The sequence below is a fragment of the Ambystoma mexicanum genome, chromosome 12, assembly GCF_040938575.1.
Source record: "Ambystoma mexicanum isolate Mex_15411 chromosome 12, UKY_AmexF1_1, whole genome shotgun sequence".
Lineage (NCBI taxonomy): Eukaryota > Metazoa > Chordata > Amphibia > Caudata > Ambystomatidae > Ambystoma > Ambystoma mexicanum.
The window spans coordinates 1,239,851,420-1,239,870,821 of NC_090936.1; the positions used below are offsets into that span (position 1 = coordinate 1,239,851,420).

General features: G+C 47.5%; 1 protein-coding gene across 1 annotated transcript in view; it reads left to right on the forward strand.

The window, feature by feature from the left end:
• LOC138513127 (uncharacterized) overlaps positions 1–19,402 on the forward strand; it is a 1,268,315-nt gene that overhangs the window by 108,813 nt on the left and 1,140,100 nt on the right. The window lies entirely within an intron of this gene.

Consider the following 19,402-nt stretch of genomic DNA (forward strand, 5'->3'; position numbering starts at 1 on the left):
CAGCACTCAGTGTGACATTTCCATACAGCTCCCAGTTCCCTACTGCCTGTAAGTTTGACATTCCTAGCAAGCACTCACGGTGACATTGTAAGCAAGCTCCCAGTTTGCTATTCCTGGTAAGCTTGACATTCTCAGTAAGCAGTCAGTGTGACATTTCCATACAGCTCCCAGTTCCCTACTGCCTGTAAGTTTGACATTCCTAGCAAGCACTCACGGTGACATTGTAAGCAAGCTCCCAGTTTGCTATTCCTGGTAAACTTGACATTTCCAGTAAGCACACAGTGTGACATTCCTACCATACCCCAAGTTTGCAGTTCCTGGTAAGCTTGACAGTCCTAGTAAGAACCCATGTAACATTCCCAGCAAGCTCTCAGTTTGCTTTTCCTGGTAAGCTTAACATTCCCAGTAAGCACTCAGTGTGACATTCCCAGAAAGCTCCCAGTTTGCTACTCCCAGTAAGCTTGAGATTCCTAACAAGCACTCAGTGTGACATTCTGAGCAAGTTCACAGTTTGTTATTACTGGTAAACTTGACATTCCCAGCAAGCACTCAGTGTGACATTCCCAGCAAGCTCACAGTTTGCTATTCCTGGTAAGCTTGACATTCCCAGTAAGCACTGCATGCGACATTCCCAGCAAGCTCCCAGTTTACTATTCCTGGTAAGCTTGACATTCCCAGTAAGCACTCAGAATGACATTCCAGCAAGCTCTCCATTTGCTATTCCTGGTAAGCTTAACATTCCCAGTAAGCACTCGGCATGAAATTCCCAGAAAGCTCCCAGTTTCCTACTCCCAGCACACTTGACATTCCTAACAAGCAATCAGTGTGACATTCCAAGCAAGTGCACAGTTTGATATTCCTGGTAGGCTTGACATTCCCAGTAAGCACTCAGTGTGACATGCCCAGCAAGCTCCCAGTTTTCTATTCCTAGTAAGCTTGATATTCCAGTAAGCAGTCAGTGTGACATTCCCAGCAAGCTCTTAATGTACTATTCATGGTAAGCTTGACATTCCCAGTAAGCACTCATTGTGACATTCCAAGCAAGCTCCCATTTTGCTATTTCTGGTAAGCTTGACATTCCCAGTAAGTATTCAGTGTGACATTCAGAGCAAGTGCATCTTTGATATTCCTGGTAAACTTGACTTTCCCTGTAAGCACTCAGTCTGAAATTCCCAGACAGCTCCCAGTTCGCTACTCCCGGTAAGGTTGACATTCCTAGCAAGTACTCACTGTGACATTTCAAGCAACCACCCAGTTTGCTATTCCTGGTAACCTTGACATTCCCAGTAAGCAGTCAGTGTGACATTCCCAGCAAGCTCTCAGTTTACCATTCATGTTAAACTTGACATTCCCAGTAAGCAGTCAGTGTGACATTCCCAGCAAGCCCTCAGTTTACTATTCATGGTAAGCTTGACTTGACATTCCCAGTAAACACTTGGTGTGACATTCCCAGTAAGCTCCCAGTTTGCTATTCCTGGTAAGCTTGGCATTCCCAGTAAGCACTCAGTGTGACATTCCCAGACAGCTCCCAGTTTGCTAATCCTTGTACGCTTGACATTCCTAGAAAGCACTCAGTGTGACATTCCAAGCAAGTGCACAGTTTGATATTTCTGGTAAGCTTGACATTCGCAGTAAGCACTCAGTGTGACATTCTGAGCAAGTGCACAGTTTAATATTCCCGTTAAGGTTGACATTCCCAACAACCTATCGGTTTGCTATTCCTAGTAAGCTTGACATTCCTAGTAAGTATGCAGTGTGACATTCAGAGCAAGTGCACAGTTTAATATTACTGGTAAGCTTGACATTCCCAATAAGCACTCATTGTGACATTCCAGCAAGCTCCCAGTTTGCTATTCCTAGTTAGCTTGATATTCCCAGTAAGCAGTCAATGTGACATCCCGAGCAAACCCTCAGTTTACTATTCATGGTAAGCTTGACATTCCCAGTAAGCACTCATTGTCACATTCCCAGCAAGCTCCCATTTTACTATTTCTGGTAAGCTTGACATTCCCAGTAAGTATTCAGTGTGACATTCAGAGCAAGTGCATCGTTTGATATTCCCGGTAAACTTGACATTCCCTGTAAGCACTCAGTCTGAAATTCCCAGACAGCTCCCAGTTCGCTAGTCCTGGTAAGGTTGACATTCCTAGCAAGTACTCACTGTGACATTCCAATCAACCACCCAGTTTGCTATTCCTGGTAAGCTTGACATTCCCAGTAAGCAGTCAGTGTGACATTCCCAGCAACCTCTCAGTTTACTATTCATGTTAAACTTGACATTCCCAGCAAGCCCTCAGTTTACTATTCATGGTAAGCTTGACATTCCCAGTAAGCACTCGGTGTGACATTCCCAGTAAGCTCTCAGTTTGCTATTCCTGGTAAGCTTGGCATTCCCAGTAAGCACTCAGTGTGACAAACCCAGACAGCTCCCAATTTGCTAATCCTGGTAAACTTGACATTCCTAGCAAGCACTCAGTGTGACATTCCAAGCAATTGCACAGTTTGATATTCCTGGTAAACCTGACATTCCCAACAAGCCCCAAGTTTGCAATTCCTGGTAAGCTTGACATTCGCAGTAAGCACTCAGTGTGACATTCTGAGCAAGTGCACAGTTTAATATTCCTGGTAAGCTTGACATTCCCAGCAAGCTCTCGATTTGCTATTCCTAGTAAGCTTGACATTCCTAGTAAGTATGCAGTGTGACACTCTGAGCAAGTGTCTAGTTTAATATTCCTGGTAAGCTTGACATTTCCAGTAAGCACATAGTGTGACATTCCTAGCAAGCCCCAAGTTTGCAGTTCCTGGTAACCTTGACATTCCTAGTAAGCACGCAGTGTGACATTCTAAGCAAGTGCACTTTTTAATATTCCTGGTAAGCTTGACATTCCCAACACGCTCACAGTTTGCTATTACTGGTAAACTTGACATTCCTAGTAAGTACGCAGTGTGACATTCAGAGCAAGTGAACAGTTTAATATTACTGGTAAGCTTGACATTCCCAATAAGCACTCATTGTGACATTCCCAGCAAGCTCCCAGTTTGCTATTCCTAGTTAGCTTGATATTCCCAGTAAGCAGTCAGTGTGACATTCCCAGCAATCTCTCAGTTTACTATTCATGGTAAGCTTGACATTCCCAGTAAGCACTCATTGTGACATTCCCAGCAAACTCCCAGTTTGCTATTCCTGGTAAGCTTGACATTCCCAGTAAGTATTCAGTGTGACATTCAGAGCAAGTGCACAGTTTGATATTCCTGGTAAACTTGGCATTCCCAGTAAGCACTCAGTCTGAAATTCCCAGACAGCTCCCAGTTCGCTACTCCTGGTAAGCTTGACATTCCTAGCATGTACTCACTGTGACATTCCAAGCAAGCACCCAGTTTGCTATTCCTGGTAAGCTTGACATTCCCAGTAAGCAGTCAGTGTGACATTCCCAGCAAGCTCCCAGTTTGCTATTCCTGGTAAGCTTGACATTCTCAGTAAGTATTCAGTGTGACATTCAGAGCAAGTGCACAGTTTGATATTCCTGGTAAACTTGACATTCCCAGTAAGCACTCAGTCTGAAATTCCCAGACAGCTCCCAGTTCGCTATTCCTGGTAAGCTTGACATTCCTATCATGTACTCACTGTGACATTCCAAGCAAGCACCCGGTTTGCTATTCCTGGTAAACTTGACATTCCCAGTAAGCAGTCAGTGTGACATTCCCAGCAAGCTCTCAGTTTACTATTCATGGTAAACTTGACATTCCCAGTAAGCAGTCAGTGTGACATTCCCAGCAAGCTCCCAGTTTGCTATTCCTGGTAAGCTTGACATTCCCAGTAAGTATTCAGTGTGACATTCAGAGCAAGTGCACAGTTTGATATTCCTGGTAAACTTGACATTCCCAGTAAGCACTCAGTCTGAAATTCCCAGACAGCTCCCAGTTCGCTATTCCTGGTAAGCTTGACATTCCTATCATGTACTCACTGTGACATTCCAAGCAAGCACCCAGTTTGCTATTCCTGGTAAACTTGACATTCCCAGTAAGCAGTCAGTGTGACATTTCGAGCAAGCTCTCAGTTTACTATTCATGGTAAGCTTGACATTCCCAGTAAGCACTCAGTGTGACATTCCCAGTAAGTCCGCAGTTTGCTATTCCTGGTAAGCTTGATATTCCCAGAAGGGGCCCCTGAGGGACCCTTGGATGTGGAAACAAGGCACAATTACCACACACAAAATGATACGCCAGACACAAGGTTGTATTCCCAAAATCTAGGGTTTATTGCAAAAACAAATAGTCCCAGTTGGCCAAATGGTCCCACGCCCCGCGACGTGTGTCTAACAGACCTCGGGGGACACAAGAGAGCGAAAATTGTACATCAGTTACATATATCAAAATGAGCATCTTACAATCAGTAATGACACATTTGACACATTCAATGCCGCCCCTAATTCATTCCCTTTGAAGTTGAGGTGATGATTGACCATGGTGACGAATATGACACTTTAGATCCCCATATTTAGTAACAGTTTGCAATCTTGAATTTACAGACACTATTCTTTATTTGTGAGAACACAGTGCTTCTGTTTTCATGGACAAGCTGCGCGTAGGGGGACTGGCACATTCCAGGCCTTACTATCTCCTGGTTTCGATTCACTCTCTAGAGGTCAGCTTGCTCTGCGGGGGCTCACAGCACTCGGAAGGGGGGCTGTTAAGAACAGCATAATTCAAACCCTTTAATATTAGTTTCATACGTTGCTATTCTTTTAAGGAGGCTCACTGACATCCGTGTAGTGATAAGAATGCCTTGCTCCCCGCTTCCAAAGATATGTGAAGGCGGGAAACAGGCTTTTCTGTCTGGCTCCTCGCGCAATATTTCAACATGTCTTTAATAACCTTGGACCATTGAAGCGAAATAATATCTACAGCAAAGCAGTTTTACATGAGGCAAAACTGGCGATGTTAAAGAGAAACATAGAGAAAATAAAAATGGCGATTCTGGTTACCTTAAAATGGCCGCACTCTAGTTAACAAATAGCTACGTAATGAGTAATGAGCATATATTCTTTATACTTTAAATGAGACGGTTGGTCTTCGGCCAACCAATTATCGTGCATAAGCCTTCGGTTGGACGGTTGTCTACTTTTCTAGACTGACAAACCCTCCTCTTGGCCGTATGCCAAACGCCTCATCCATACATTGCATCTTCCTCCGACTAAGTGTTTAGATCAGGCTCGGAATCTGATTCACACTCTGACTCATATACGCACTCAGACTCCTTCTTTTCATTATCGATATTAATTGCCATGAATTCTTTAATTGTTTTGGATTCATTATCATTGTGGGTATTTGGTCTAGTAATGTGTTTTCGTTCTACCATTTGAATACATTGCTCACTACTTTCTGTGCATACTATGGGGAGGCAATGTATGCAACAACAACACGTCATGAATATTCCTAAAATTGCCACTAAGATTGCAAATAGCTTCCATCCCCAGGACTGTAACACTTCCCAGAACCAGGAGCTTATATTCTCCTATTCTACTCCCAACCACTCTCAGGAGGGTGAAGTTCAGAGCTTAATACATGAAATGTTCTTATCGCTTCGAAAATCGTGGGGGAGGAGTCACTTACAAATCCGCAACACGCTGATCCCACGATTTTGCAAACACTGCCGCGATCAACTAAGAGTATATCAAGGGCCATTCTGTTTTGCAGTGACATCAATATAATTCCTTTTTCCTCAAGAGTCATATGATATAATATGTCGGTGATTCCATTTATTGTTTATTCCAATATTCTAGACAGTCCTCTTATGTTATAAGAGTTTATCGCCTGGCCCCAAAATGTTATGAATGATTTTGCTATGACCCCTACAATCAACCCGACTTCAATATTCCGCCGAGGTCGTGACCTGGTCAATTTGGTTATGTCTGATGTTTTTAAAAGAAACACCCCAGGAAACAGAAAGCCTAAATAACACGTGCCTCCCCAGTTCCTAGGTAACCAAGGATACGCTTTTACTCCACATATAAAATACACAGGATCTCCCACATATATTGTTTCCACCTCTTTATCAAGGAATGCTATGTACCTGCATCTGGTAAATGTTCCTACCTGGAAAGAACCCTTCTTCTTTAAACAGAATGGGACAGAATGAGGGTTATAATTCACTGTATATGAAGGGGGTTCCGCATCCTTATTCCCCTCTGGGTTCATGTGGAACGTGATCACAGAAGATTTATAAGGTACAGACAATCTATCCTGTGGAATTATTGCTGGTGTAATTAATCGTCTTTTATGGAATATGGAGCAACCCACCGGTTTCATAATCACTTCCTCAAATTCATTCATGTTTGTTTTGTCTAATTGACCAGTTTCACTTTTGTTCCATTTCCCATAATATAAGGCACTCAGAGAAGCATAACATGCAGAAGTTAATGGCAGGGGCTGTACATACCATCCTATTCCCTGACCACCATGCTGCGGCAGGTGGGCACAGACCCAACAGTTGTTTTTTCTTAGTATTGAGTGTGTCATGTTCATTATCAATAGTAATGTGTTGTTCCCATATCCTTCCCTATGTCTCTCTTCCATTGGGGACAAGGTATAGGAAATCACATGGACTGGGCTTTCCGTCGTGGAAATGTTCACAGTAGGCAACAGTACTTCAAGGGGGTGCATTTCTTCTAGGTACCATAATACTGATATGGTCAATATTGGAGCTAATATACTCATTATACACATTTTTATCGTTAAACCCAACATACAATTCTTTCGACAATGTCCCTTTTTCACCTTTCTATGTACTGCATTTAATTCGCTATCAGCATTGATGCAGAAAGAGACGTTGGCTGGCTCCGGCATCTTCCCCCGTCGTTCTGCTCTCGCCATGTTCGTCGTGAATATCTCCTGCCGATTCGGTTGTTGAGATGTCAGAGAGTTCGATAAATGTCTACAGTTCCTCCAAGCAAGTTCTCGTTCAGCCTGGATTGCTTATCTGTTCGGTAAAATTCCCGTGCATTTGCACATTGCTCTAGAGTTTCAGAGCAGCTGCCTTTGTACCATGTGCGCCTTCTTGTCCGCTCAGGTTCCAGACACATGGAGTTAACACCGAGGAGTTGTGTTTGTTGAGCTGTCTAGCTTGCACAACTCTCACGCCACTCTCCTCTAGGCCTCCGGTTCCTACTTCATCCGAGAATAGGAAACAGAGGCAATAAAATCACAAAAAGCTGAAGATGTGATCACTCCTTTTTTCTGCTCCGCAGGTTATACCGATTTGCTCCCGGTATTGTGTGGTCGACAAATAGTGCGGGTGCACTTCCGGTGTCAAGCTTGGAGTCAGCTTGGGGCACAATGGCAGATGATGATGAATGCCTAGGCGATGATGCAGGCTGCTCCGCAACAGAAGATGGTGGGCGCCACAGAGGTATAGGCTTGATATCGGCCAGCAGTGATGCAGAATCTGCTGGACAACGTTGGGGCGCCCTTTGCCCTTCCTCTCTTATGGCAATCTCATCAGGCTTTGTTTCAGGATCAGGCAGTTTTTGTGGCAAAGAACTGGCAATTGCATTTTTCGTTTCTGGAGCCGCTGCTGTCTCTTTCTGGTCTTTGTCCCGATCAGTCGAAGTGTCAAATGGCGGTGGGACTTTCTTGGCATGCGTGGCGTGAATCCACGCGTTCCACCCATCCACGCGTATCGCTGTCTGCGTGGTCAAAAGGATTTGGTAGGGCCCATGCCACTTGGGTGCCAGCGATGTTTTCCGCTGATAATTTCTAATCAGCACCCAGGTTCCTGGCTCCAATGCATGTCCTGGACCAGTGTACCTCACCGGTAATGCCTCCTGCACCTGCTGATGAATCAAACGCAGTTTTTTTACTAACAAATTACAATAAATGCTGAGTACAGGGTATTCCACCTCTCTCATTCTTTTCGGCTGGGGTGCACACCACACATTCGCCGGTCTTCCCTTTATGATTTCGTATGGGGAGAGACCAGTTCTTGCTTGCACTGATGTTCGCATACACAGTAACGCTATTGGCAATGCATCTACCCAACTTAGCTTGCTGTCTGCACAAATCTTACTTATTTTGGATTTCAGGATGCCGTTATGACGTTCAATAAGTCTGGCACTCATGGGATGCCTGGAGCAATGGAATCGCTTATCGATCTGGAGACCTGCTCAAATCTGTAATATTACTGCACCTACAAAATGCGGACCATTGTCTGACCATATGACACGGGGCAGACAGAAGCGAGAGAAATAGTCTTTTAGCATTACTTTCGCCGTGCTCATGGCTGTGCAGTCTTTCAACGGATACGCTTCCACCCATTTGCTAAATGCACATATGATCACCAGAACATACATCAGGTTTTGGCATCTCTCCATTTCTATGAAGTCAAAGTGAATCACTTCGAATGGCATAGAGGGAGGTCCAAAACTTCCTGTTGGAGTCACCGTTCCCTTCCCCACATTGTGCTGTAGGCACGTTATGCAGTTCTGTATTAGCCTTTCAGCATTCTTTTTTATGAGAGGATTTTCCCAGACAGTGGCCAAATGTTGGACTATTTTCTTCGCACAGATGTGGGTGGGACTGTGAGCCATTGTTACCCTCACATTTACATAAGCATTCGGCAACATCCGATTCCCGCTCTTCTTGTCCACCCAACAACCCTCCAAGTCTAGTTCTGCAGAGCCCTTGGCCCATCCCTGTATTTCGTCAGCGGTAGCTTCCGCCTGCATCTCTCTAACAGTTCCATTTTCTATCATACAGGGTACTTCCTTCGATTGTACTGTTAACATTTTTGTATTCAAATCAGTGGCAGTTTGATTCGCAATTCTGTCTGCAAATGCGTTTCCTTCTCCCACTCTGCATGTCACCTTTTTATGCGCCTCGCATTTCACTATCGCCAGGTGCTTTGGACACATAAGTGCAGACAGTAATCGTACAATCAAAGGGTCATGTTGAATTCTAGCCCCCTGCGATGTTAGGAACCCTCTCTCGGCCCACGGTCGGCCGAAGTTATGAACCACGCCAAAGGCGTACTGCCTATCAGTGTAGATATTTACGCTCAAGTTCTCTGAAATTTCACAAGCCCTTGTTAAGGCAATTATCTCTACTGCTTGGGCAGCGTTGTATGCGATTCTTTTACTCTCCACAATGCTTTTTAACGTGGTGATAGCGCATGCGGCGGTTGAAGTGCCGTCAGGTAATTTAAAGCAAGAACCATCACAAAACAGTTCTCCATCTGGTTCTTTTAGTGGCGTACCGTGTAGATCAATTCTCCCTTTTGTTTCTTCATCAGTAACCATTAAGCAATCATGGGGAGGTGATTCAGTCTCATCAATGTTTTCCCCGGGCATTGGCATTAATTCTGCTGGATTCAAAGCGCTACACCTCATGATTTGGATGTGGGGGGCGAACAATACAATTTCATATCTAGTCAATCTAGCAGAGGTGAGGTGTTGCGTCTGCGTTCTATTAAGTAGAACATCTACGGCATGTGGCACCATTTTAATTAAAGTGTGCCCCAAAACCATCCCTTCTGTTTGTTTCACTGACGCAGCAGCTGCTGCAACAGCTCACAAACATTGTGGTAGTGCGCGCGCTACAGGGTCCAGCGCGGAAGAAAAATAACCGCACGGCGTATTTCTTCCACCTTGTTCCTGTGTTAGGACAGACAACGCACATCCTTCGCTCTCATGCACAAACAACCTAAAAACCTTTTCATAATTCGGTGTGCCCAAAACTGGAGCAGAACTCAAAATGGTTTTTAGCGAGTCAAATGCTTTCTGACATTCTTCATTCCACTGCAAAGGCATCAGAGCATCCTTTTTTGTCAATTCCACCATTGGTTTTACAATTAAGGTGAAGTTCACAATTCACTGACGGCAGTATGAAGCCATCCCAATTATAGTTCTCACTCCTTTCTGCGTCTTTGGAATAGGCATACCAGAAATGCTCTCTATCCTTTCTGGCGTTAATCTTCTCCCTTCCTTTGAAAGTAGGTAACCCAAATAAGCTACTTCTTTCTGACAGTACTGGAATTTCTTTAAGCTCGCTTTATGGCCATGCATAGCTAGATGGCTCAATAATAAGACAGCACCTTTTTTACAAATTTCTTGTGTGTCAGCAGCGATTAACAAATCGTCAATGTATTGCAACAACACACAGTCTGCCGGTAATTCTAACATGTCGAGCTGTTCTTTCAATGCTCTACTATATATGCTTGGACTTTCAGTATAGCCTTGTGGAATGCGTGTGAATGTGAATGATCGTCCTCCTAAAGTGAAAGCAAATAAATACCTGCTTTCTCTGTGTACTGGAATGCTAAAGAAAGCGTTCTTCAAATCGATAACACTAAAATATTCTGCCGATGCAGGGATCATTGTCAATATCGTAGTGACATCTGGCACTAACGGAGATTGAGGATCTACTCAGTAGCTGTTGCTACTACTTTGTTTAGTGCACGGAGATCAATAATGAAACGGTACGGTACCTCATTACCCCCTTTCTTATACACTGGAAGAATGGGGCTGTTGCATATACTGCCTGTAATTTCTTCAATCACTCCCAATTTTGTACTGTGGAATACGTGGTAACGTCACTCCTTCTTTCAAAACAATTTTCACTGGCGCTATTTTCAAGCATCCCACATCATTGTCATTCATGGCCCAAATACAAGTTGGCAGCTCACTCAATTCCCCTGTTAAAGATTTTGTCACAAATTCAGAAGTCAGCTCACTCTGAGGAGAAATAGTCAAAAATAACCCATCTAGTGTGCAGTGGATAACCGCGCTTAGCTTTTTCAATAGATTCAATCCTAGGAGGTTTTCCCCACAATTCTCTGTCAAAAGAAATGGACAATGTTCAGTAAAAGGCCCTATTGTCACTGCTACTGGTTTGTACTCAGGAGTTATTACTGGGGTGCCTGCGAACCCTACTGAGATATTTTGTAGCCCTGACAGAGGTATATCTGGAACCAAGTGATGATCTATCGAGCACCTCTGTGCCCCCGTGTTTATGAGGAATCTATGCTCTTCATTCCCAACTTTCATTTCTATGTAGGGTCCTTTCTGATTCACGGGAATGGATACTGGTTCCGACCCCTGTCTTGGGCTGTCCTATTGGGGTAACAACACATCGTCCGAGGTGTAATCACTACTATTACTATAGTATGCACCTGTCTGAGTATCAAAAATATTCCCGCCTCTTCCTCTGTTTCCACTTTGATTGGCCTGATGATTTTGACTCTGAGTAAAAGCATTTTGATTCGGCGCCTGGCCCTGATTTTGTGTGCCATTCCCTTGACTATTCTGGTGCTGCTGTATATGGTTTCTATTATGGCCATTTGTTCCTGGATGCCCTCTGTGCTGTCTGCTCTGACCATATCCGCCTCTATTTTGCAAGTGTGGGCATTGTGCCCGCCAGTATCCTTCCTCTCTACAATATGCACATTGGTTAACCCCAGTGGCCCTCCATGCATATTCAAATTGCCACTGCTCTGCACATTTCCCCTTCCCCTGTTATGTCCTGCCACATGCTGAAGTAGCACTCCCACTATTGTTCGCAGGGCTTCTATTCTTATTTGTAAAGGGTACTCATTACATATCTCATTTATTTCACCCACAGAAATCCTTGGGCTTGACATCCATCTCATTGTCTCCCGCATACACACTCGCAATGTTTGCCTATCACCTATCTGTCCCGGTGGCGGCAAGGATTTCTGCATATAAAACCCCGTCGCTTTCTTCCTTCTTCTCTCAATATCTTTCCTCCTGCACCCCGGTGTGGTAAGTATTTCAGAAAATTCTTCATCAAGTTCATTCTTTAATTCAAACAGTCACTTCACATGCTCTTCTATTTCCTCATCTCTCCCTCTACAACGGGCCAATGCATTAAAATCCAAAAATCGCTGAGGTAGTAACTTCCCAACTAACTTTTTCCATTGCGCCGACAAATATTCCCCCATGCATTCCAACAATGGCCTTCATTACAACCCAGGCGGTAAGTATCGAACATTACCACCATGGCGTAATTTACGTTTACGCCCTGGCCTCATGTCGTAAAGTGCAGCACATTCCGACCCATCGCACACGAGCATTAAGCCATGGCGGTAATGTAAAGTATGCGATGCCGTAAATGACCCCAAAACGGCCCCTACCGGCATCGTACGCCGCGCAAGGTGCACTTCCGACACCCATCATAGCGGTCACCGCAATTAGCGGTGACCGTAAATAAGCGGAACCGGAAGTAGCGTCATCGCGGCGGAACGGGAAAGAGCATGGCGGCCATCTTTAAAAACACAATCCATTGCCATCCTCCCCAACCACTCCACATCCGACCCTGAGACCTGTCATAACCCATTACCCACCCATTTACCGACTTAAAAATGCCAAAAGCAGTCAAAAAAGCCTGCGATCGGCAGCGCCAGGACCGCTTCTCCCGTGAGGAACTCACCATGCTTGCGGAGACCCTCCAGGACAATGCTGCGGTGGTCTTCTCCACGCAAATGACCAGGCCGGCAATTACCAAGAAGAAGGCCATATGGGCCCTGGTGGCAGAGCGGGTCAGTGCGGTGGGAACCGTACCCCACAACGCACAGCAGTGTAGGAAGCAGTGGGACGACCTGAGGCTCCACGTCAGGAGCATCCTCTCGGCGAACAGGAACCTGGCCACGGCAACCGGGGGAGGATCTGAATCACCCATCAAATTGCAAGCATGGGAGGAAATCTGTGCCTCCACTATCGGAATGGAGAGCATAGAAGGAGTAGGAGGGATGGAGAGAGGAGTCCCGACATCAGGAGATGCAGGTAGGTGGCTCAAATCAAGCCATGCAAAATTCACCAAAGTCCAATCATGTGAAGTACAATGTTGCCCCATAGTGCAAATGCAACACAGGAGCAGGAGACTGCCCACAGACACATCCGATCTCCACCCTGTACACATGCAGCATGCACACCCTAACTGCCGGCACCCACATACCGCCATGCTACTTCCACACAAAAGGCAGACAACCTGTATGCCCCTGCCTCAAATGTGCTGCATGTACTAACTGACAAGATGCCATTCGTCACAATGCAGGCCCAATGTCCACTGACCCATCAATAACACTATCCGTCCTTTGCTCCACCACAGGCTCAGATTCAGACCCTCAGGATGAGGACACCACTGCCTCCACAGCCACCAAGAGGGCCAGGACAACTGTGCCAAGACTGCAAGCCTCCACCTCTGCCGTCCCGATGAAAACACCACAGCAGCCACAATCCCTGCCAGGGAAAGAGGACAGGGCACTGACAGCCACCACAACTGTCACCACAGAATCAGCAGCAGCAGCGCACATTACACCAATCGTGCCCACCGAAGGGACAGGCTCTGCTGCAAGCAGCACTCTTGGCGAAATCGCAGCCATTGCAGCCTCCTCCGATAGTGAATCTGGGATCATTGAGGAGATTGAGGATGCAAGCCCCACTGCCCACCTACATTCCCCCTACATATCCCCAAGCAGCCTGCATGCGTATGCCACACAGGGGCAGTTAGAGGTCGAGGATTGGCCAGCCACCCCATCCCCGCTGCCGGAGGTGAGCAGCCCAATGGGTATGCCAATGCCATCAGTCATGAGCCAGAGGAATCAAGAGACCCTGGATGAGATAGTCACCCGGCAGCAGCAACTATCCTCGCTCCGCAATGAGCATATTGCAGAGTGGGGGGGGGGGCAAAGGATGCAATGTAGAGATGTGCAGACAGAGTCACGGCTGCCATTGAGTCCTCCATGAAGGACATCTGCACAGAACTCGCCGCTGTGCGGCACGTAATCTCAGAACTGGTGCAGACCATTCGGGACATGCGTCCAAATGTGCATGCAGGAACCTCCTCGACAACCAGCTCGGCACAGAGCAGCCCCATCCGACGATCAGGGAGGAACCTGCGCAGCACGGGCAGGGGTGCCCCGGGGGCCAGGGGAGGGGACTGTAATTAGTGGCTGGACAGTGGAGAATTACTGCATCACACACTGCTGCACAGACTCACTCACATCATCGTTGGGATTCCAGGGGGGAGGGGGGAGTGGGTGTGTTTGGGTGTTCAGGGGGGAGTGGGGAGGGGGGAGTGGGTGGGTTGGGGTGTTCAGGGGGGAGGGGGGAGTGGGTGTGTTGGGGTGTTCAGGGGGGAGGGGGGAGTGGGTGTGTTGGGGTGTTCAGGGGGGAGGGGGAGTGGGTGTGTTTGGGTGTTCAGGGGGGAGGGGGGAGTGGGTGTGTTGGGGTGTTCAGGGGGGAGGGGGGAGGGGGGAGTGGGTGTGTTGGGGTGTTCAGGGGGGGGGGAGTGGGAGTGTCATACCTTTTCACAATCTTAATACACTTTTTCGTTTAGCACAAATCAAATGTGTGGACATTGCTCATTGCGTATGTGTGCTTTATTGTTGTACAGTCCACAGTGTGCATGTCCCAGACACACACAGTGCCCCAAGTGCCATCTCCATGTTACACGCACACGCTGTGTGTGCTAGAAGCATTGGTCAATGAGATTCTGACGCATTTCACGCCCCTCCTGTGCATCGCTGCCTCCTTGAGGTGCTGCCCCATCCCGACCCTCATCATCCTCATCGTCAGGTGGTTGCAGTTCGGCGGCAGGGGGCAGGGGCACATTTCGTCTGATGCACATATTGTGTAGCATGACACATGCCATGACGATCTTCGCAACCTTCTCATGGCGGTACAGGAGTGCCCCGCCAGACCTGCTGAGGCAGCGGAAACGTGCCTTCAGTAGGCCGAATGCCTGCTCAATCACCACACGGGTACGTGCATGGGCACGGTTGAAGTCCTCCTCATGCTGGTTCTGTGGGTTCCGGACTGGTGTAAGGAGCCACCTCTTCAGGGGATAGCCTGCATCACCTGTAAGTGGGCACCAATGTATGTGTCAGGGATGAGATTGATTTCTGTACATGACGTGCCACCATGCCTTGCATTCAACTGTTACTTTGCACCACTTTTAGTTGCGCTAATGGATTCACACTATGCAACCGGTATATGTTCATGGCTCTCATGTACAGTTTTGCATGCCAAGACACAATGCAGGGGGGACAAGTGCCTTGTGAGTGCCCATCCACTGTGTCCGTTCAGGCTGTTTCTTTAGGTGACCTGGCACGTGTCCTGTGAGGTCAACGCTCACATGATTGCAACATTGCTGTCTGCCTCATTATGACCCCAGTGAACAATACTGATGTCAATAGGGATAGTTTGTGGGCCTTGCTGTCTGTGATGTGGTGTATTGATGTTCCTGTTCATCATGTGCCTCCTTTGTGCGCAGTTATGGGGGACAGGCCTTTCAGTTGATGGTGTTTGGTGACGTGCATGTAGGTGCTTTTCGTTGGAGTCACTGTGGTCACATTTTGTACAATGCACTTGCAGATGGTTGTGTCATGGTTGGGAGACTCCTTCATTCCCATGTTAGGGCTGCTTAGGTCAGGCATCATGTATACAGGTGTCAGATGACGTAAGTGCTGCCTCAGGGTATGATCTGGCTACTGCTAGTTACAGCCAGGTGAAGTATGCATCACCCCCCCTTTCTGCCAGGTGAAGTATGCATCGCCCCCCCTTTCTGCCAGGTGAAGTATGCATCACCCCCCCCCCCCTTTCTGCCAGGTGAAGTATGCATCACCCCCCCCTTTCTGCCAGGTGAAGTATGCATCATCCCCCCCCTTTCTGCCAGGTGAAGTATGCATCACCCCCCCCTTTCTGCCAGGTGACGTATGCATCATCCCCCCCCTTTCTGCCAGGTGAAGTATGCATCACCCCCCCCCTTTCTGCCAGGTGAAGTATGCATCACCCCCCCCCCCTTTCTGCCAGGTGAAGTATGCATTGCCCCCCCCTTTCTGCCCGGTGAAGTATGCATCATTTATTTATTTATTTATTTATTCGCATTTGTTGAGCGCACAGGCAGCCCGGTGGGCATCGTGGCGCTTGTTACAGATATGAAAATGACGTGTTGTACATACAATGAAGTCATTACTTAGTTGCAAGAGAAGAGTAGTAGCTACAGGAGAGGAGGAGAAAAGAGTAAACGACACAAAGGAAGAGGACTTAGTTAAACAAGGTGGTTTTCAATTTTTTTCGAAAGGCAATGAGAGAGGTTTCTGCTCTGAGCGTGCTAGGTAGTGCGTTCCAAAGCTTAGGGGCAATGTAGGGGAAACTTATTCCACCTGCTCTAGCTCGTTTGATGCGTGGGACCCTAAGTTGGTTGGTGTGGCATTGCCTTGTTGGTCTGGTGGAGTGAGATCTGGCTAGTGTATCAGACAGGTATGAGGGTGCAGACAGGTTGATACATTTGTGTGCGGTGGTAAGTATTTTGAATGTAATGCGCTCTTTGACAGGTAGCCAGTGTGCTGCCTTTCTGGCCTGCATGATGTGGTCCCTTTTTAGTATATTGAGAGCTGCTCTTAGTGCATTATTCTGTGTTGTTTGGAGTTTGTTGAGATTGGAGTTGGAGGTGCCAGCCAATAGCGCATTACAATAATCTAGTTTGGCCCCAATGGTGGCTCTGGCAATAGAAAGGCAGTTATCTTTGGTTAGGAAAGGTTTGATGGCATTAATGAGCTTAGTGCTCAGGGCGGAGGCAGAAACAATGGAGTTGACTTGCTTGTCCATGGAGAGTGAGGCGTCAATGTGGACTCCTAGTGTTTTAACAGATGGTAGAACTGGGATGACACAATTGTCTATGCAGAAGTTGGTGTAGAGTGGGTCGAGGTTCGTGAGAGTGGATTTTTGACCAAGGATGAGAATTTCGGTCTTATCTCCGTTAAGACATAGGCCGTTCGTGGCCATCCATGCTTGGATGGTGGCGTATATATTCTGGAGGGTGGCTGCGTCTTGATGGTAGAGTCCTGTGAGCGGGAGGAGCACTTGGGTATCGTCAGCGTAGTTGGTGTATGTGATCCCAAGTGCGTCCAGTTTATCGAAGAGAGGTTTGGTAAAGAGATTATAGAGGGTAGGAGCCGTACATGAGCCCTGAGGGACTCCATATCTGATGGTGGTAGGATCACCCCCCCTTTCTGCCAGGTGAAGTATGCATCACCCCCCCCCCCCCTTTCTGCCAGGTGAAGTATGCATCACCCCCCCCCCTTTCTGCCAGGTGAAGTATGCATCATCCCTCCCCCTTTCTGCCAGGTGAAGTATGCATCACCCCCTCCCCTTTCTGCCAGGTGAAGTATGCATCATCCCCCCCCTTTCTGCCCGGTGAAGTATGCATCACCCCCCCCCCCTTTCTGCCAGGTGAAGTATGCATCACCCCCCCCTTTCTGCCAGGTGAAGTATGCATCATCCCCCCCCCTTTCTGCCAGGTGAAGTATGCATTGGTACGTCGATCACCTACCCACTTCACATTTCCATGGTCATGACATTGGACTCACCGAGTAGCCAGGATCTTGGCCCTGCATGTCGCTCCATGTAGCGTGGTATTGTGGAGTTCCTCAGGACCATTGAATCATGGGTTGATCCGGGGAATCGGGCACAACAATGTGTGAAGATCCTGTTGGAGTCACAGACCATTTGCACGTTGATTGAGTGAAATAGTTTACGGTTGCGGTACGCTACCTCCATGGCATGTGGGACCACCAATTCCACAGGGGTGCAGTCGATGGCACCAATGCAACCAGGTATGCCAGCTAGTGCATGGAAACCCACTTTGGTGTTAGCAATCTCCTGGGCAGACCGTGGCAATGAGATGTGGTCGTCTGTGTGCTTGAGGAGGGCATCGAGCACTTGGATCAGTGTACGTGAGAATAATGGTTGTGATATGCCATGCAAGTGCCCCACTGTGTGCTGGTAGGTGCCTGTGGCCAGGAAGTGGAGCACAGACACTACCTTCAGTAGGGGGGGATGGCGGTGGGTGTTTCAATCATGCTGACAATGTCGTTGTGTATCATGTCCACAATGGTGGTGATGGTGTCCTGGTCCAGTCGGTACAGGGTGTGAATCTGCTCAGCGGTGAGGTTTAATGGACTGGCTCTGATGCGTGGGATTGGGGGCTGCCTGCCTGGTGCCACTGGCTGTGCTGGTGGAGCTTGCTGGCCCTGCCTTGCCCTCCTTCTCCTCCTGCGTCTCCTCTGTGCAGCCTATTGTTGTTGTTGTTGTTGTTGTTGTAGTTGAAGTTGTAGCACTTGCATTGCTATCAGATCCTCCAGCCCCAACATTGCCAGTCCTATTGGTATCATTGTGGAGTGTGACTGGGTCTGGGTAGGGGTTGGGTGTGCTCTTTTTCTACTTCCTGAGTCTGTATTGCCTCCACCTGTGCTGATTCTGTGCACCTGTGGCAGCTGGATTCACTGCACAAGGCCCTTTACGGTTGGTTTGCGATGGCGTAATTAGCACCATGGCGGTAAGGTACTTAACGGGCTGGGTGATGGCGTTAGGTGCATGTCCGCTTGGGTCGGCATTCGCGTACCTTTGCGCCATGCCGGTAATTACGGTGTGGGAGGGCGCGTGCGCGCGTCCTTGGTGCAGTTAGCGGCAGCGTTAACTACGATGCCGCTAATGGCATCGTAGTTAACGGTCACGGGTCATGATCGGACCTAGCGGAAAACGATGGCGGTAAAAATTTACTGCCATCGTTTTTCACTTAGCGCCAGGGTCGTAATGAGGGCCAATACCTGTTTTTCGTTGCTCTTCCTGAAGTCATGTATTGACGCTAATGTGGCCGTCCCATCATTCTCGTCTATATACATTTCCGCCTGCCCTTGCAGCTCACGCTTTCTAACCTTGCTAATCGCGCTGCGGGTCACTCTCATACACTCGCTTTGTTCTAATTTGCATATGGGGGCGCAGTCGGAACAGAAATAACCCCTTCAGTGGAAGGTGTGGAAGGGGCAGTGGGCATGGGAGAAATCTGCTGGGGCTGTGATGGTTGTGAAACACTCGGGGCTGGCTGACTAGAGGGCGGTACCATTACTAACGCTGCCTTTGTCTGTATTGGAGTTGGGACAGGTTGAGCAATAGGAGGGGGTTGGATGACGGCTGCTGACGTAATCTTCTTAGTTTCACTTCTCGGGCCTTGTTTTGTCTCGGTTAGTATTTTGTTTATTAATTTGTCTGGTGCATGTAACTCTCTCTGTGGATATATTTTTTCAATATTCAACTGGGCACATCTATTTGCTTTTCTCAAACTATTGCTCCACTCTTCCTCCTCTTTTTCCTCAGCTCTCATTGCTTTTGGCTTATGCCTGCACGCATGTTTCTCTCTGCTTCTAAATCGGAGCATTGCTTCCCTCCTCCAATCCCTAAGGATATCAAGTGCCGCAGGACGCGCTTTCTTACTTATCAAAACCTTTTCCAGGTTATCTATCGGGTCCATCTCAAAACTACCATTCCTCGGCCATTGAAGGTCTTCCTGCTTTCTGGTTGCTTATGGCAAATTTCACAAAACATTATCG